The following is a 17,167-nucleotide window of genomic DNA, read 5'->3' as shown; positions in this document are numbered from 1 at the left end:
TTTTGGGCAGAACTCATCTACGCTCACCATCGAAGTATGCGATTACCCCTCCGGACACGCGCGCCTTTTAGCGACGCCGCCGTAAAGTCCGCGCATATATACCCAGTGGAACAAACACAGTGACCAGAACTGGCGTCAAAGAGGTTCACTGAAGAGCGACACATACCCAGTGACGGCATATGCACATACCTAGTGGGACATACTATCGAACAGCCGCTATTTTACAGCGAAGCTGTTTATGAATAGGGTTTCCTGCATTTTAGAGCGCAGCTCTTTGGCGTCCGTTCCTGGGTTTCGCGTCGTCGTCGGCGTTGTCGTCGGCCTCGTAACCAGCTCCGCCCCCCTTTCATCCCCCCAGCGCTAGCAGCGACCGACTGATACCGCTGGATGCCGCTGACGCCGCTAGAGAGTCAAGATAACGTGACTGCATAGAACACCGTCGCCGCCATGCAGAAAGAGGAGGAAAGGGTCCCCCCCCCCCTGTTCTTGTGTGGCGGATAGGGTGCTCTTCAGTTGCCGACGCGCCGGTTATTTCACGTAGGCCCCGGCACGTCGACGAATACGTGACCACCTTCCCACGGCTAGACCTGGTTCTTAGCGCTGCGGAAGCGAGGGTATCATATTGTTTGTGTCGGCATCGGCGGCGTTGTCCCTGAAACCAACTCCGCAGCTGGGGTTGACTCACTATCGGCGTCAGCGGCATCAGTCAGTCGCTGCTATCTCTTCCCTCCTCCCTTTATTGTGTTGTCCGCTTGCTGCGCGCGCTTCTGCCCCCATCGTTTGCCGCTGGGTGTACACGCCGCCCCCCTCCCCCCTCTTCCTGCGAGTCTCCGGTTGTCAAAGCGCCGGCTCGAACTTAATTCCTTTCTTCGCTCCTCCTCCAATGCAACCCCTGTGCGGTGGCAATCAGAGAGCCAGATCGGTGGCGGCGGATCTGTATATGTGCACCGCCCGAGCCGAAATTGCCGCTGCCGTTCGCCCTGTGCGGTGGCAATCAGAGAGCCAGATCGGTGGCGGCTTGACATAAAGACAAACAGCAATTTCCTAACACTTATGCGGGAGAACATCCCGTTCCTCTCGCTCGTAACGCGTCCCACGGCTGTGACAACCTCGCGAGGCACTTGTATAGATCTCGTCTTTGAGAATCAAGCATTGGTGTACCAAGTCGAACATATATCAGTCTATTTCTCCGACCACAAAGCTTCCTTCATGACTGTCAAGAACTGTTAGTGGAGTCTTTGTTAAAGGAATACGTGTGAAAAATAAAAAAAAAAAAATCTGTGATAGCGCATACATGTGTTGCTCGATTTCTTTGCCTCAATCTATCGAAAAGGTGAAACAGCTTATTTGCTGCGCTCAAATTTCGCATTAGGAAGTAACGTAATCGTCGGTAATTTTTTGTTTTGCGTGTGCAAAAACCATGGGCCGATCCCGGCGATAGTGCAATACCGGGCCGACCCTCGGCGGAGCTGAAGCAGGTTTCAAGCACTCTGTCAAATTGCAAAAATAAGTTTAATATCTTGGGTACAAATAGAACCAGTATCAGATATTAAGCTCATAAGAACAGATACTGCACTTTGACCCGCGTCGGCCATGTCCGCGTTCGTACCACCCTTTCTTTGTCGGCATTCCAAGCGCTTGCGTATCTACTTTCCTTTCCTTCCGTTCTCCCGTGGTAGTGGTCCTGTCGAAACGCGACGCGTGTCTACTCCGGCTCCTCAGGGCGCGGTACCGTCGTCCCCGCGAATATATAAAATCATATATATAAATATCACGGTAAGTGAGCTCGTACCTTTGTTCTAATTTCTGTGTCACCTCTGTGGCGTGTGTCAAAGAGCTTCGCTGGTCCTCCACCTTCACAGATTGGACGGGCTCATGATTTTCTTTTAGACTGCATTATCTCAGGGATTGGATCACATTTTTGGAGGGATAGTTAAACATCCTGAAAGAAAACCGGTCTGACAATGCCAAGAATGCTGTTCGCATAAATTATCAACAACGCGCTCCCATGTCACGCTTGAACAAACTAAATTTGGGCTTTTATGGCACAACAGACGAGACCTCTGTTATTGTTGCTCTAATGAGGAACGCTAGCACAATGACAAAAACTGTGGGGATGTACGTTCCGGGAATGTGCGGACACCGACTGAGCTTTACTGCAGGCCGTAGTGTTCTCGCACTGATTTCGTTTCGGTTCATGCTATGGTAGCGGCACTGGGGGCCAGGGATGTTTCTAAGTAAACGCGGTAACACCGAACCATGCTTACGGTGCAAATAGATGTCAAAAAATTTATGCTGTGACCATGAGAGGGTGCTTTGGCAGTGGAACGGTGGATACATACATACCATACACACCAAGATATCTCCTTTTCCGCCCTCTTTCTTATCTTACCTGGTTAGACGCGTTCGCCAATAATTTTCAGGAACTCGCTAGGGTCGACATTTTCGACCCGCTTTACTTCGACGTGGCCTATCACCACGATGCAAGTTTTCAATGTTGTATTGCAACTTGATATGAATGCGACGCGCTACTGTCCCAATGACGTAAACAAAGGTTAATGATGTATTGCCAATCGTAGTTAGAATTCACGTATATTGCAAAAAGTGGTGCGAGTTCAGTGCTTTGATTATTGTATTTTATGTAACCGTAATTGACCATGCAGCTTGTATGTAGTCACCCGTCACAAGCCGTCCTTACGTACGAAAAGGTGTGATAATTAAGCTTGCCTGCATTGCGATATATGTGCTCCCAGTCGGGCGCTTCCGAATTCTTTTGCTGGTCTAGATCCACCCAAATCTTTATCATCGCAACCAACATTTAGGCCACTGATTATATTTCCACCCGCAACTTACAGAACAGTGCATGACTTTATAATCAGATCGACTATACCGTCTATATAAGTATACTCGCGTACATTCGACTGCTATATTTACTGCAACTCTGATTCTTGGTCGCTGTCGAGGTGGATCTGGGGACGCCGTTGCGGGAAGTAAAGCGACCTCGATCGCCGTCGCGTGATGCTCCAAAACTCGTGCGGATCGCGCGCGCGGGACGCATGCCTAATGAATTCCCTCCTCGCTACATACTCGGGGGTGGGCGACGGACGCCGACGACGGCGGACCGGCGCGCGTGTCCTAGTGATGCTGCACGGCAGTGCAGCAGAGCACGTCGGGTGGCCTGCCTCGCGGGACTCACGGACGTGCGGGAGTTTCATGCGGAGCAGACTCATTTCTCGCCGCGCTCAAGCGGAGGTGTTCCGCCTGATGGGGGCCCGAGCATCGCGTGCCGCCGTCCCATCGGGTGCGCCACCGCCGCGGTCACAACCCTCCCCTGCGTCCCTCGCACCGGCGGCTGAGGACGGCACACCACCCCCCACACACGGTGTCGAACCTCGCACACCGCTGCTGCTGCGAGTGGCACGCAACGACACGAGGAAAAGAAAAAAAAACATCACGGGCTACCGCGCTTAAGAATCTCGGAAAACTGCACAAATCAGGGGCCTCGCTCGCGTCACAAAGTTCTTGGCTCGCACACTTTGAGAGATGCCGCGCATTAACTCGCCGCAACGGGCCGTGGTCTCTCTCTCTCTCTCTAATGTCGCTCGGCCATGAGCGCGGCCAGCTGTTGTCGGTGTGCTGGCGGCTCGGTGCGCAAAGTGCTTCCTTGTCGGTGACCGAGAAGATGATGTGGTGAGAAGTGCAGAGTGGAGAGGGATCGAAACAAGCACGCACCCGACTACTTCCTCGAGAGGTGTGAGGGTGGAAGCGGGTCGGAGCGAGCCGCGACTGATGGTGACGGAAAGGAAGAGACTTATCCGATGCACTTGCAACGGATCATTATGTGCAACCAACCGGATGAGTTCTGCACCCCTGTAATTAAACTGCGGATACGACGCGGTCGCTTTCGGTCATTTGTCGCTTAGTCTTTAGAACTACCGCTGTTCGGACACCAGTAGCAACAGCTCGAGCAATCAAGCGAATAGACGCAGAACAATTATTTTATTTCGGAAAATGGAGTACGCAAGTAAGTCTCCTCGGGCAGGCTTGCATGTATCAGACACAGGCGTTTTAAAAGCTACGCAGCACCTTAACCGACAGTAAACAATTATTTTTCTTCTCTCTCCTTCTTATCTATTCTTCCCCTTTCCCGATCCCCAAGTATAGGGTAGCCAACCGGCCACGTCCTTGGTTAACCTCCCTGCCTTTCCCTCTTAGTTTCTCTCTCTCTCTCTCTCTCTCTGGGACTGAAAAATAAGTTCCTCACGTGATGCGAAATTCTTCGACGGCACAGATGCTAGCCTTTGATTATATTTATGTATTTTTTTCTTAACATTAAACATCCGTTTATTTTCTGAGGACATTTGAAACCGCAAAAGCCGCATTTTTCTTACAAGACGGAAGAATAAACCTGACTAAAAATAATCTTATTCCTTCAGAGAAGATTAAGCTGACTAACTAGCTCTATCGAGGAAGGCCCTTATCTGCCGTTGCTTCAACAACAAGAACAAAAAAAAAACCTTCTAAACAATCAAACGACTTAGGTATCTTCGATGTGTTTACTCTAACAAAGTGGCACTATATTCCGCGACACCAAAGCAGAACGTCACAAGCAGGGGTCAAAAAAGACGAGTATAAGGCTTGAACCAATGCTTGGACGGACAAGTGGACTTGTCTTCGTCGGGCAAGTCAACGAGTCGAACTGAATAAGAGAGCTATTGTTGTTGCTGTTGCTTTTGCTGCGGCTAAATTTTTAGGATGTTTTTTTAAGGGTACAAGAGCGCTCTGTTCTGTACCCTCTCTTTTTCGGTTAGAATTCTTTTTCGCACTAGAAACTCAGCACTAGTCGCAGCAAAGTCGAACCGTTGCTCCAACATGAGACATCCCCTGTTCGACACCTGTTCATTACTTCGTATTCATATTCCTGTTAACCCCTCTCTTGTTTCCATCTCAGAACGAGTTACTTTGTTTGTTTCTGCTGACATAATACTTGAGGTGCTGACTTATTCATTCCTCATAGTGCTTATGTTGCTGCTTCTCAGAGTGGTATCCATCACCTACACGGCAAGCACCGCCACCGTTATCAGGCAGGAATTGCTTCTCGGACACTGTGGCCACAATGAGTACATTGTATTTCAAAGCGCTCGTTCCTGCTCTCGCGTTTCCACCTTCGAGCATTCTAAAAAAGTCCTGCTGAGCGATTGGCGATATCAGTAACAGCTCTAACTCCGCTACATGTACTACGAAGACAAATTCAAAAGACAACACTTCTGAAACTAATAATCCAATGCACTGTCCGGTTTCCAATTTCACCTGAATTCGCAACACTGTTTATTTAGACTCGAAAACGTAAAATTAAGACCACTCCGTGCTTAGAAACCGGCGACGGAGTGATGGTGGTGGCGGTGGTAGTGAGTTGTAGCAACAGGTGGGTTTAGCCTGGCGATCAAGGCCGGCAATTGCTCCGCCGGAGCGTCTCTCGTAGTATCGCTGTGGCGTTTCACGACATGTCAACCAGAGCAGACTTTCTTAAGAATGCGATAAGGAGACTGCACGTTGCACTTCCATGTAATTACGCGCAACAGGCCCTCTATCAGTTCTTTCTAGTTCACGTTTCAATTTATGCTCACGGTATTCTAGGCAATTTCGATTTCAATATTTCACCTCCTAGTTGATTGCGCATGAGGTCTTTTCGGAAAAAAGAAAGCCCTTTTGAGTCAACGCTCAGGTCAATGTTATGGTGGCCTAGTCAATAAAAAACAGAATATCGATCGTGGCCTAGAGACTATATAGGAACTGGCTTAAGGCCACGATCGCTGTTCTGTCTTTAATCGTGCTCCGAATGTACCTTCTTGCAATGCTTGTGCTGTTCAGTGTGGCAAAAAAAGAAAATCGTGGCTATAGTTGTTAGAGCACCGGGCTAATGTGCCCTACGGCAGAGGTTCGATTCCATCATCGATCACGCATTATTCGTTTTATGAAAGCGAGGCGATACAGGAACCTACGTACCGCGAAGTGCCAAGAATGAAGCAAAGAATGCTTCGCATTAGAACAACTGCGGTAGCGAAGTGAAACTTTGCCCACCCGTAGTGTATGGCGTGGACAGACTAAATGTGCTTTCAATAATGCAATGGGGTAATAAAACGAGCACAAGTAATCACTAAATTAGACATAATTTCCGATCAAAAGTGTGTTTCCGATTTGTCAATTTGCTCTTTTAAAATGTTATCGAGTCTTCACGTAGTACCACTGAGCTGAACAAGAGCGTCGTAAAAGATTTTACCATAAGTTCGACACTGAAATAACGTTTCATTTCCAACTGAAATTCACAGGCTGCGACATAAGTTTGGTCCAGAGACTATACCTCTTTCTGTAGTATTCACCAGGCGTGAGCGGCTCGTCAGCAGTCAGAGCCGTCGATTATTGTGGTGATCCGTGATGATCGCTGCCCTATACCAAATATCGAGCATGCACGAGTGCCGCGGACTTTTAGCCTCACCGTTAGCAAACGTCCACATCAGACCTTGTTCGGAGTGCCTTGATTTGGGTCACTGACCACACCCGAGATGTCCCGCAACGACAGTATGCTAGCCGTGCAACAGTTTGCGCACGACACAGGACTCGAATCGGATCTGTAAGACTAGTGCTGTATTGTGCCCCCCAACTTCCTCGGATCCTGTTGTTCCCGTCGTCATCCTCCATCCCTTCTTCGTTCCTGTTCCCCCTTTCCATGTAACGATAACAGGTTAGAGCACACCATAACTCGGATCGACATCTCCGCTTCTCCCTAAACAAATTTTCCGCCTCTTTGTTCGCTTGCGGTTAGTACACTATTGCTGCGAACAGCAACTGCTGACATAGTTATGTTTGTTTCATGAAAGGTTGAACAAACCTGCTTTTCCGTTTTCGTTCCTGCTCACCCTAGATTCATTTCCCTGTGCCCCCGCCCCCCTTTATTTTTTTTGCTTTTTCGAGCGTACGTCATGGTACCCACAGGCTCAAATCCTCACGTCGCATGGCATCTATGGCTTTGCTGGCACGACGCAAGTCCACTTGCGTGGTGCGCGCCGGCAGGAGACCGCTGGGCGCGCGGCGAGGTCTCCGCGTGAGCGCGTCGTCGGCCGCATGCGTGAGGAGCCGCGGGGAAACAATTACGGCGCGCGGCGTGACCGTCGTGCTGCATCGGCGGCGGCGGAGATCGCGATGAGCCGAGTCAGCCGTGCCTGTCCACCCGCTCGAGCGACAGCATGCAGGTTGAACGAACTTGGCGCGGCACCACGCGAGGAAACGACGCGTGGCGTGCGCGCGCTGGGATCGCCGCGACCGCTGCGTGCTCAGTGCAGCGACGGAGCGCCTCGGGGAGGCTGCTTGTGCTCATTGCGCTTCGCTCTCCTTGCCGACCTCGTCGTCGGACTACTTTGAATATACCTCCACGCGAGCGGTCTCCTCATTTCGTTCTGGGATCTAGGATTGCGCGACGCTCGATGACACGGCAGTTGCACTTCTGACCACGAAGGAGGGCTGAAATATGGTAAAGAGAGAAAAGGGGGCTAGAAGAGAGGAAGGTAATCGCACTTCTGCCATAAAGGGCCGCCGTCGTAAATTTCAATTTCTCGCGGATTTCGCGCAATGTGTTGTTCCTGGTACAGGTAATGCTGTACAAACATGCACACTCAAAGAGAAGCACTCGGGAGAAGTAGTCGCACTGATCGACGGAACTAGTGTCTGTAAACCGCTTACGAATCGGAACAAAAAGAATCGCAACAAAGAAAAGGTGGGGGAGGTGGAGGCTTAAAAAAGAACAGCAGTGAGATAAGTAGAGAGAGAGGGGAGAAAAGAGAGGCACATATATTGAAGTTAATGACCGGCTGTGCTGGGATAAGGGGCTAAAGGGAATTAAACATGGTAGACGGGGAGAAAACAAAACCAAAATAAAGAAATATACTAAGCACATAAACACAATGCAGCACGCAATAACTCAATCTATCGCAGAGCCCGCATTTCCCCAAAATCTTTCTGGGCTAAAGACGGTTTCGACAATTGTTCTTAAATTCTTTCCTTTGACAAGGGGAGATAGTGCGGCCTATCTCTATAGCGCTGTCGAGAGTTGCCGTTATGAAACTTCCCATGCAGAAAGCAAGGAAACAGAGTGCGTGATATACCAGCGATGCCGTGAACCAGCTTTATGAGAGCAGGCTTATTTCAAGGGTGCCGTCCTGAGAGGAAGTTCATCTGGGAGATGGCGCCAGACATGTCACGTGTCTGAAGTCTTCATAAGAACCAATTCGTGCAATCAACTTGATAGCGACACAACGTCTGGATGCTGTCTCGGTCCTGCACAGATTTCAGCAGTAGACACGGTTTGTCGACGCCCCCCCCCCCCCCCTCCGTATATGCACCGGAAACCACCGGCGTTATTCGGCACCTAGTGAAATACAGAGAGAGAGAGGTGTGGCTATAAAAAGAGGAGAAATATAGGTTAACTTGGCATTTGCTGTCTGTTCCGCTCAGACCAGTGCATACACACAGCTGCTCTGCAGGACGCTATAGGTGCTTATAGTGTACCAGCGCACACCGCTCATGCCGGCAGCGGTAGGGAGAACGCTGCTCTTTTCTTTTTTTTTTCTCCGCCACCGAGCCGATTGAGTGGAGTGTTGGCGCTGCGTCCACTTCGCTTTGTCGATTTTGCAGCCAAACGTGTTAGAGGGAACTCTGGCGCTGCAGTCGTTGTACCACCATGGGAATGATGGGAAGTACATGGATTTGTCTGATCTTCGTGCTTGTGGATTCAGACGTTCTTCTGGCTTTGTATATTACGCTATATAAATCTCATTGTCGTAAATTTCAGCGCAATCTTACTTTTCGAAGTGGTGAAGACGCCACGAACACACACAATTGCTATTAATTGCAACGGTTGGGCTTTCCAGGTGGCCAAATCGAAACGCGCCAAGCGACTCAAGGCACTGACATTTCCGTGATAAATTCATAAGGGCGTTTCATTAGCATGTCGATACATGCGTCCGTGGCTTATTGGTTTCAATATCGAGCTTCTGTGTTAGAGTTCCTGAGTTCGAATCCTACCGTCAATCAATTTTAACGATGTTTATTTAATTATTTATTACGCAGTACATTGTTGAAAAGGACGAGTTTACAAAGTCACAAAGCCGTTTGTTTGAAGCCAAAAGGACGAAGTTTAGGCAAATTCATGTACTTCCCATAATTCCCGTGCTGGTAGGCTATGTGCACTAAAGATAATCTAAGAAAGTAATTGTCAACAATTATTATTTGTGACAAACGTAGTTTTATGAGGGTGTTGACTCTTTTCTTGTGCTTAAGTTAGGCTGTTTACTTTTTTTCGTTGTTGTTGCTTCCTGCAGGCCAAACACAATCTAAACAGTAGTTTTTTACGCATACTGCGAATATTACCTTACATGCGTAACGGCGCATAGAAAACAGGCAGCTTCGGGATAGAGTTGCAATGTTGTGATCACAAGTAACAACTTCAGGTGAAGGACTCTAAGAAAAGCCAGCCAATAACGGTCAGGAATCAAAACGTGTGACAAGTGCAGACCTGTGTGACAAATGGATAAAATTGCCCCATGATGATTTTTCAACGGAAAGAAGCAAGCAGGAGCGCGCTAGTTAATGGGAAGGCGACAGCTCACGTTCATCATACGAATGATCTCTCCAGTGACTACACCACTTGGCTGCTTTAACCATTTCCAGAACATCTAGACTGAAATCAGCGATATCCTCTCAGTAAAAGCCATTTACTAAGCAAACTCGGAAAAATCGAATCGTCCACAACACAGCGTCGGAGTTTAAGCAAATACGAGAAGCAGCGCACTTATATTCCTGAAGAATATAATTCACGTGGACTGACAAAACAACATGTCCGGCCCACTCGAAGCGACTTCAAGCAAGTAAAGTTGCTGGCTCAAAAAGAGATAGAGTTAAACGGAATGTGAAAGGCAGGGAGGTTAACAGGATAAGATTCTGGTTTGCTACCCTGTACTGGGGCAAGGGTAAGGGGAAATGAAAGACGGAAAGAACAGCGGAGAGAAGAAGCAAAACAAGAAGAACAAAGATAGGGAAGGTCGCGAACGTCCATGAGAATTACAGTCTCTCTAATAGGCCCCTCGAACGTAAAAGTCAAGGCACTCCTGCTGGCTCAAGAGAGCTCAGGTGCCTCGGCGTGCAGAAAGTTTGTGCGTTCAACACTGCATTCCCTCAAGAACACATTATGCGCCCCACTGAGCAAGCTCGGGCATCGAAAGTGACCGGGGAAAGTGTCGCGCTCTTCCCTCAGAGATCGCACATCGCGCACTGCGAGACATCGTGCTGCCCTTCTTGTATCACTATATATATAATTTGCATCTCTGTCACTCATCCTTCAGACTTCCCGCTGCACCAGCTATGTAGCAAGTCGTATGCGAGTGCGATGTTCCAGTGGCCAACCAACTCCATCCCTTCTGTCATTAAAATTCTCTCTCTCTCTCTCTCTCAGGATTGTTGGTTGCATAGCGAAGTTTCAAGTCGCCCGGCCGCTTGCGTTGGATTAGTCGACAGCGCACCTGCGGCACCTTTAATTCAGAGCCGCCGCCGTGCAGCCTCACGTGGCGACTTGCAAAGAGACGCCCTCGGCGTCGTTACGCAAAGGTTTAAACTTTGCTCTAACGAGAACATCTCCGGCGCCTGAAGTATGCAGATTCATTCTAATTGAAAGGAATTCACTTTGGTCTGTGAAGCTCGCCGCGGACCCAGCACGTGTAAATGCCAGTCATAACAATACGAAATTGCGAGGTGCACTCTGTAAGCTGTACAGTGTGGTAACTGCAGGGCCATTGAAGTTTTCTGTCTGACTACATACCGCCTTACGAGCTGTGTTATAAAACCGCACGGCCGCGGTGAAGTCATTTTTTAGGATCAAGACGAAGACAATATATACACAGATGAAACGGAGGTTAACCAGAAAAAAATACGGTTTGCCACCCTGCATGGAGGGAAGGAGAAAAGGGAGTTAACGATAAATGCAAGGTGAAAGATCAATCGGTAAACGGAAATCGGCGCACGAATACCGAGGCGGCAGATGTCACAGTCACAACATACCTCGCAGGCCCGTAGACCACATGGAGGGAACTAGCGCAATGACTGCTGTTAGCACTTGCGTTCGTTGCGTCCTCAGTAGCCAATCGGATACATAATCTAGTTAACCACTCTGTCTTTCACCTCTTGTTTACCTTCCTTCCTTCCTGCGTTCGTTGTGACCCCTGTCCAAATATCTTGGATCCAGACTTGATCGGAATTCACCCCGGCGTTCAACACCTGTACGCCACCTCTACTTTGAAGTCCCCAGTGGATAACGCATCTCATGTATTCATTACGGGAAACGGCGCGTAATAAAGCCATACCAACAAGCTCAAGTACAGAACCTTTATCTCATGTCCACATCGACTGGTACAAAGTGTGGTCATTATAGTGATCACTTAATGACAGCGTGGCAAATTTCCTGACTACTTTTCTCTCCAGTGCCCTAGATTAGCTACTTTGGCAACCCTGTCAGGCCTGTTGTATTTCCTCCATTCTGGAGCCAAAAAGTCCCCCTCCCCAGCGGCGCCACACACCAGATAAACCCCCGCGCTGCGGGCCGCCGACGAAGTGGCAAGGAGAACTTCTCAGAGGCGCCGGACATTCGATACCCCTCAAACTACGTGCCTTACTGGCGGGCGCGTTGTATACAAACGGCGAGCGGCGGTGCGGTGGTGCCTTCCAAGTGTGGAGGTGGTGGTGACAACTTTATTGCACACAGGGGAGTTGCGGACACGCAGGTCCTTGGGCCCCCGCACGGCTCCACTGCACTCAAGCGTTCATGTCCCGGAGGCTCATGACCCTGGCAGCCCGGCCTGTGGCGATGGCTTTGGTGCGTGCGTGGTGCAAGAATGCTTGTGTGGCATGGTGTGTTGTGACTTTCTCCTTCTCACTACTCTCTCCCATTTCCCATACCCTCTAGTGAAAAATAAAGCAGTCTTCTTGATGCGCTCGAAGCGAAAGGACGTCTGTCGTTTTTCTATCAGTTCAAAGTTCTCCGTCTCTTATTCCACAACATTTTTTGGTGCCGAAACCCGGGAATAGGGACGTCAAAAGATGGACATCGACAGACTCAAGCGAAAAAGGGCCGTGGCGCGAACTTCTACAACGAAGCTGCTCAATGAAGTATCCACCATGGACGACAGCGCATCAATCGGTGAGCTGGAAGAAAAGCTAAATCTTCTTACTCTTAAAGAAGACTCACTGAAAGAGCTAGATCGGGAGATAGAAAAAGGCGTTGAAGATGAAGCTTTCGAAGAGGAAATTGCATGCTCCGAAATGTACAGAGAAAAGATCATCGTGGCGAAAACAAAGGTACAACGCATGCTACGCGACTTTAGCTGCACAAATGTTTCATCAGATCGCACACTAAACTCCTCAGATCAAAGAGAATCTAGCGCAAACGATTCGCAAATACGCCCCACCGTAAAGCTGCCAAAGCTCGAAATCAACAAATTCAATGGAGAGCTTCGAGAGTGGCAAGGGTTCTGGAGTCAGTTTGAGTCGACTATCAACGCTAACCAGAACCTCTCAAACGTAGACAAATTCAAGTACCTCAACAGCTACTTGACAGGAAAGGCGGCGGCTGCGGTAGCAGGACTTGACTTGTCGGAAGGCAACTACGATGTCGCTCTCTCGCTATTGAAGGAGAGGTTCGGCAGAAAGGAAGTTATTATAGAAGACCACATGTCACGGCTGCTTAACATCAAGCCAGTGCGTGACTCACGGAATCTCGGTCAACTGCGCAGCCTCGTCGACGAAGTAGAGACAGCTGTACGCAGCCTCACTTCCTTAGGCGTGAGTGTTGGCACTTATGGAACTTTGTTACTGACCGTAATAAAGAAAGCGGTGCCTGCCGACCTTCGTCTGGAATACCAAAGAAAAAACGAGGCTACGAACGAGGGAAGTGAGCTGGAGGAGTTCCTGCGTTTTTTGAGAAAAGAGGTTGCGACGCGGGAGATCATACAGGGGGCCGAAGCTCCGAGAGACAACAGTGCCGAATTGGTAAAGGAAAGGCGCAACAGCAACACTAAAGCGGCGTACATGCCTACTGCAGCGGCACTGCACACCACGATCAAGGACAGCACAGCATGTCTATTTTGTAATTCGAACGGCCATGAGACCGGCAACTGCAACGCAAAGATGTCTGTGGCGGATAAGAGAGAGGTGCTGAAGCGTGACAATCGATGTTTCCGGTGTACAACAAAAGGGCACGAGGCAAGAGAATGCCGTAAAGCTAAGTGGCTCAGGTGTGCGCATTGCAAGGGCAGACATTTAACGACAATGTGCGACCCCGACTTTAGGAGACACCGCCACACTGATGAAAGGGATGCATCTTCGTCACCGGTGATTGAGTAAGCCACGGTGTTGAAGTCCTCATTAGGCACGGGAAATGACTTGATGTGCAATGGAGAGCAGCAGTTTCTCCTACAGACAGCGCGAGCTTGGACAGAGGGTCCACATGAACGTACGCTTGTCAGGCTTCTCCTGGACGGTGGCAGCCAGCGAACCTTCATTCATCGCAAGCTATCCGAAAAGCTGCAGTTAAAAGTGCTGGGAGAAGAGGAACTTAAAATATTTGCCTTTGGTGAGACATCAGCCACCACACGCACAAAAACGCGTCGAGTGGAGCTGTGGCTCAGAAGCCAGTACGACGGAAAAGGGGTGCGAGTGGAAGCGCTGGAGGTTCCTTGCATCTGTGCAGATATCATGGCTGCTCCATCAAATTCTGTTCTACTTCAACTTTCAAAATTTCACTTCCAAGTCGCAGACGCCTCGCGGGGCGACGAAAGCGAAAATATTGACCTTTTGATTGGCGCTGATCATTACTGGGAAATTGTCACGGGATCCACTAAGCGTCTCAGCTCCAAATTGATGGCAGTGGAGACTGTATTCGGATGGACAGTCCAGGGCCAGGTCGGCACAAGGAAGTCAACAGGAGTCTGCTCCTCGGCTGCTGGCGTGATGCGGATAGGAGTGAGTGAACAAATTGACAAGGAAATATCAGCACAGCTAAAGTCTTTCTGGGAGCTCGAGCACATCGGTATCAAGGAACATGAGCCAGTTCGTCACGAGGACGCAGTCCTTCAGCACTATAAAGAAACCGTCAACTTTGAGAATGGCCGCTATAAGGTGTCGTTCCCTTGGAATTCGATGGTTTACGAGCTTGGCGACAACTACGAGTGCGCAGCAAGGCGTCTTAAAGCACAGACAAAGCGCCTCTTGGAAGGAGATTCGTTGATTGGGGAATACGACGCCTGCATAAGAGACTACATAGAAAAGGGCTATGCAGAGCCAGCCAGCAAGGATAACGGCACGTCGGAAGGTCCGGTGTACTATATGCCACATCAAGCAGTTGTTCGTCGCGAAAGCCAGACGACAAAACTGAGGGTAGTATTTGATGCATCATCTAGTGCCAAAAATCGCCTCTCACTGAACAATGTTTTGGAAAGTGGCCCAAACCTAAACCCAGAGCTCATTGATCTGCTGATCAATTTCCGCACTTACAACATTGCCATCGTTGCGGATATTGAAAAGGCCTTTCTCCAAATGTCACTATCAGAGAGTGATCGGAACGCTGTGCAGTTTCTCTGGTACGCTATGACGCCAAGGAAAGGGGAAGAGCTTCCAGCTGTGGTGACCTATCGCATGACTCGCGTGCCGTTCGGTGTCACGTCGAGCCCATTTCTTTTGGCCGCAACGTTGCAACATCATCTTGAAGGCCTGCCGGAACGGTATGCTGAAACTGCAGGTATTCTGCGCAAGCATCTTTACGTGGACGACCTTGTAACTGGGGTTGACAGCCTTGACAAGGGTAAAGTCTTGTGCCAGGAATCCAAAGATATATTGTCTCAAGCAGGGATGCGGCTACACAAGTGGATGTCGAACGACCGCGATCTCGTCAACTTCTTAGAGAATGGCAATGTGGAGAGAACGAACGCTGATGCTGGACATGCTGCAGCTACAAAGGTATTGGGAGTAGGTTGGAATGCTCAGACTGACCACTTTGAATACAACCTAACTTCACTCATCGACTTCCTCTCCGCAAGAGCCGACAACAAGAGATTTGTGCTGCAGGTCTCGGCAAGAATTTTCGACCCTTTTGGATTTATTGCTCCCACAACATTATGCGTAAAGGTAATGTTCCAGAAGTTGTGGGAGTTGGGAATCGGTTGGGACGATCCCTTGCCTGAGACATTGCAGCCTGAGTGGGACTGCTGGTGTAGGGAGCTTCCATGCATTGAAGGAGTCTGTATTCCAAGACTGATAGCGGCAGACTTTAGAAACGATGATACGGAGAAAGTGGTGCATGTTTTCTGTGACGCAAGCCCGAAGGCCTATGGTGCTGTCGCATATATTGTGACCAAGTCTCCGTTCGGACTAACAAATGTCAGCTTGGTCATGGCTAAATCAAGAGTGGCCCCTTTGAAACGCCTCTCGCTGCCCCGATTGGAGCTGATGGGAGCCCTTGTTGGCGCGCGACTATGCCACTACGTTACCAAGGCCTTGGATCTGAAGAACGTTGCTACCATCCTCTGGACTGACTCTACAGTAGCTATGTACTGGATCAAGGGAAACGCTGCCAGATGGAAGCCCTTCGTGGCAAATCGAGTCTCAGAGTTACAAGCGCTGACAGATCCCAGGGATTGGAGACACTGCCCAGGCTCAGACAACCCCGCTGACCTAATCACCCGCGGCATTCTCCCATCGGCCCTGCGGGAAAGCGAACTGTGGTGGAAAGGACCCCGATGGCTTCAGGAGGATGACACGTGTTGGCCAATGATAAGTGAGCCGAGCTCGAATGTTAGGGAGTGCCAAATGGAAGAGCGAAAGGTGACGGTGATGCCCATAGTATCATCGTCATCCATGGCAATTTTCAATGTTGAGAATTATAGTTCATTCAGCAGAGTCGTGCGAGTAACCGCGTGGGTCCGCCGCTTTGTCGACAACTGCCACAACAAAGAAGGAAGGACGATCGGCCCATTACGAGCTGAAGAAGTAATCAGCGCCGAAAGATACTGGTTGGCTAAGGCTCAACGAGATGCGTTCAGCGACGACATTTCAAACCTGAAGAATCAAAGACCGCTGCACAAGAGCTCTCCTGTTTTGCCTTTCAACCCGTACTTCGACAAAGAGGGCCTCATGCGAGTGGGTGGACGCTTGCAATTCAGTGATAACAACGAAGAGACTAAGCATCCCATCGTTCTCCCTGGCAATCACCCCCTCACATCACTGCTCATACGGAAGGAACATTTGAGAATGCTGCACGCGGGCGTACGCGATACTCTAGCACAGCTACGAGAATCGTATTGGATTATCCGAGGACGTCAGGCCGTAAAGAAAATTATCAAGCAGTGCCTCGTCTGTCACAAGCAAAGTTGCCCTCCAGCTACGGAACCAGTAGCACCACTTCCAGCTGACAGAGTGACAAAGGGAAACCCGTTCGACATCGTTGGCATCGATTTTGCAGGGCCCTTGATTTGTCAACAGTCACGCGACAGCAAAAAATGCTACATCGCTATTTTCACCTGTGCTGTGACACGTGCCGTCCACCTTGAGCTTGTCAGCGACCTGTCGGCTACAGCTTTCCTGTTGGCCTTTAAACGCTTTGTGGCACGCCGTGGAATTTGCTCGACGGTGTATTCGGACAACGCGCTCACATTCAAGCGTGTAGCCAGGGATCTAAAGGCAATGTTCATGCTGTTACAGGTTGAGGAATTGCAGTCATACTTCGCCGGAAACCAAATCAGATGGAAGTTTATTGTTGAACGGGCAGCTTGGTGGGGTGGATTCTGGGAGCGGATGGTGCGATCTGTGAAAGTAGCGTTGCGAAAGGTGTTAGGTCGGAGCAGCTTGAGTTTCGAAGAACTGACCACCGTTCTTTATGAGGTGGAGGCCGTGATCAACTCACGCCCTCTGACTTTCATATATGATGATGCTCAAGAACCAGAACCGCTGTCACCGGCTCATTTCCTTGTCGGAAGAAGGTTGACGACCCTTCCTCCACACCTGCTGCCGGACGAAATTCCTGGCGGTGGAATGCATCTCTCACGACGCTGGAAGTACCGGACTGCCATGGCCG

General features: G+C 49.6%; 1 protein-coding gene and 1 pseudogene across 2 annotated transcripts in view; both read right to left on the bottom strand.

The window, feature by feature from the left end:
- The window catches only part of LOC126519061 (zinc finger protein basonuclin-1-like), a 347,911-nt gene that overhangs the window by 280,873 nt on the left and 49,871 nt on the right, over window positions 1-17,167 (bottom strand). The window lies entirely within an intron of this gene.
- Window positions 1,416-1,595, bottom strand: LOC126520978 (U2 spliceosomal RNA; annotated as a pseudogene).

The sequence above is a fragment of the Dermacentor andersoni genome, chromosome 3 (assembly GCF_023375885.2).
Source record: "Dermacentor andersoni chromosome 3, qqDerAnde1_hic_scaffold, whole genome shotgun sequence".
NCBI lineage: Eukaryota > Metazoa > Arthropoda > Arachnida > Ixodida > Ixodidae > Dermacentor > Dermacentor andersoni.
Note: the sequence above shows the minus strand (reverse complement) of the source record. Positions and strands in the feature narration are given on the sequence as shown.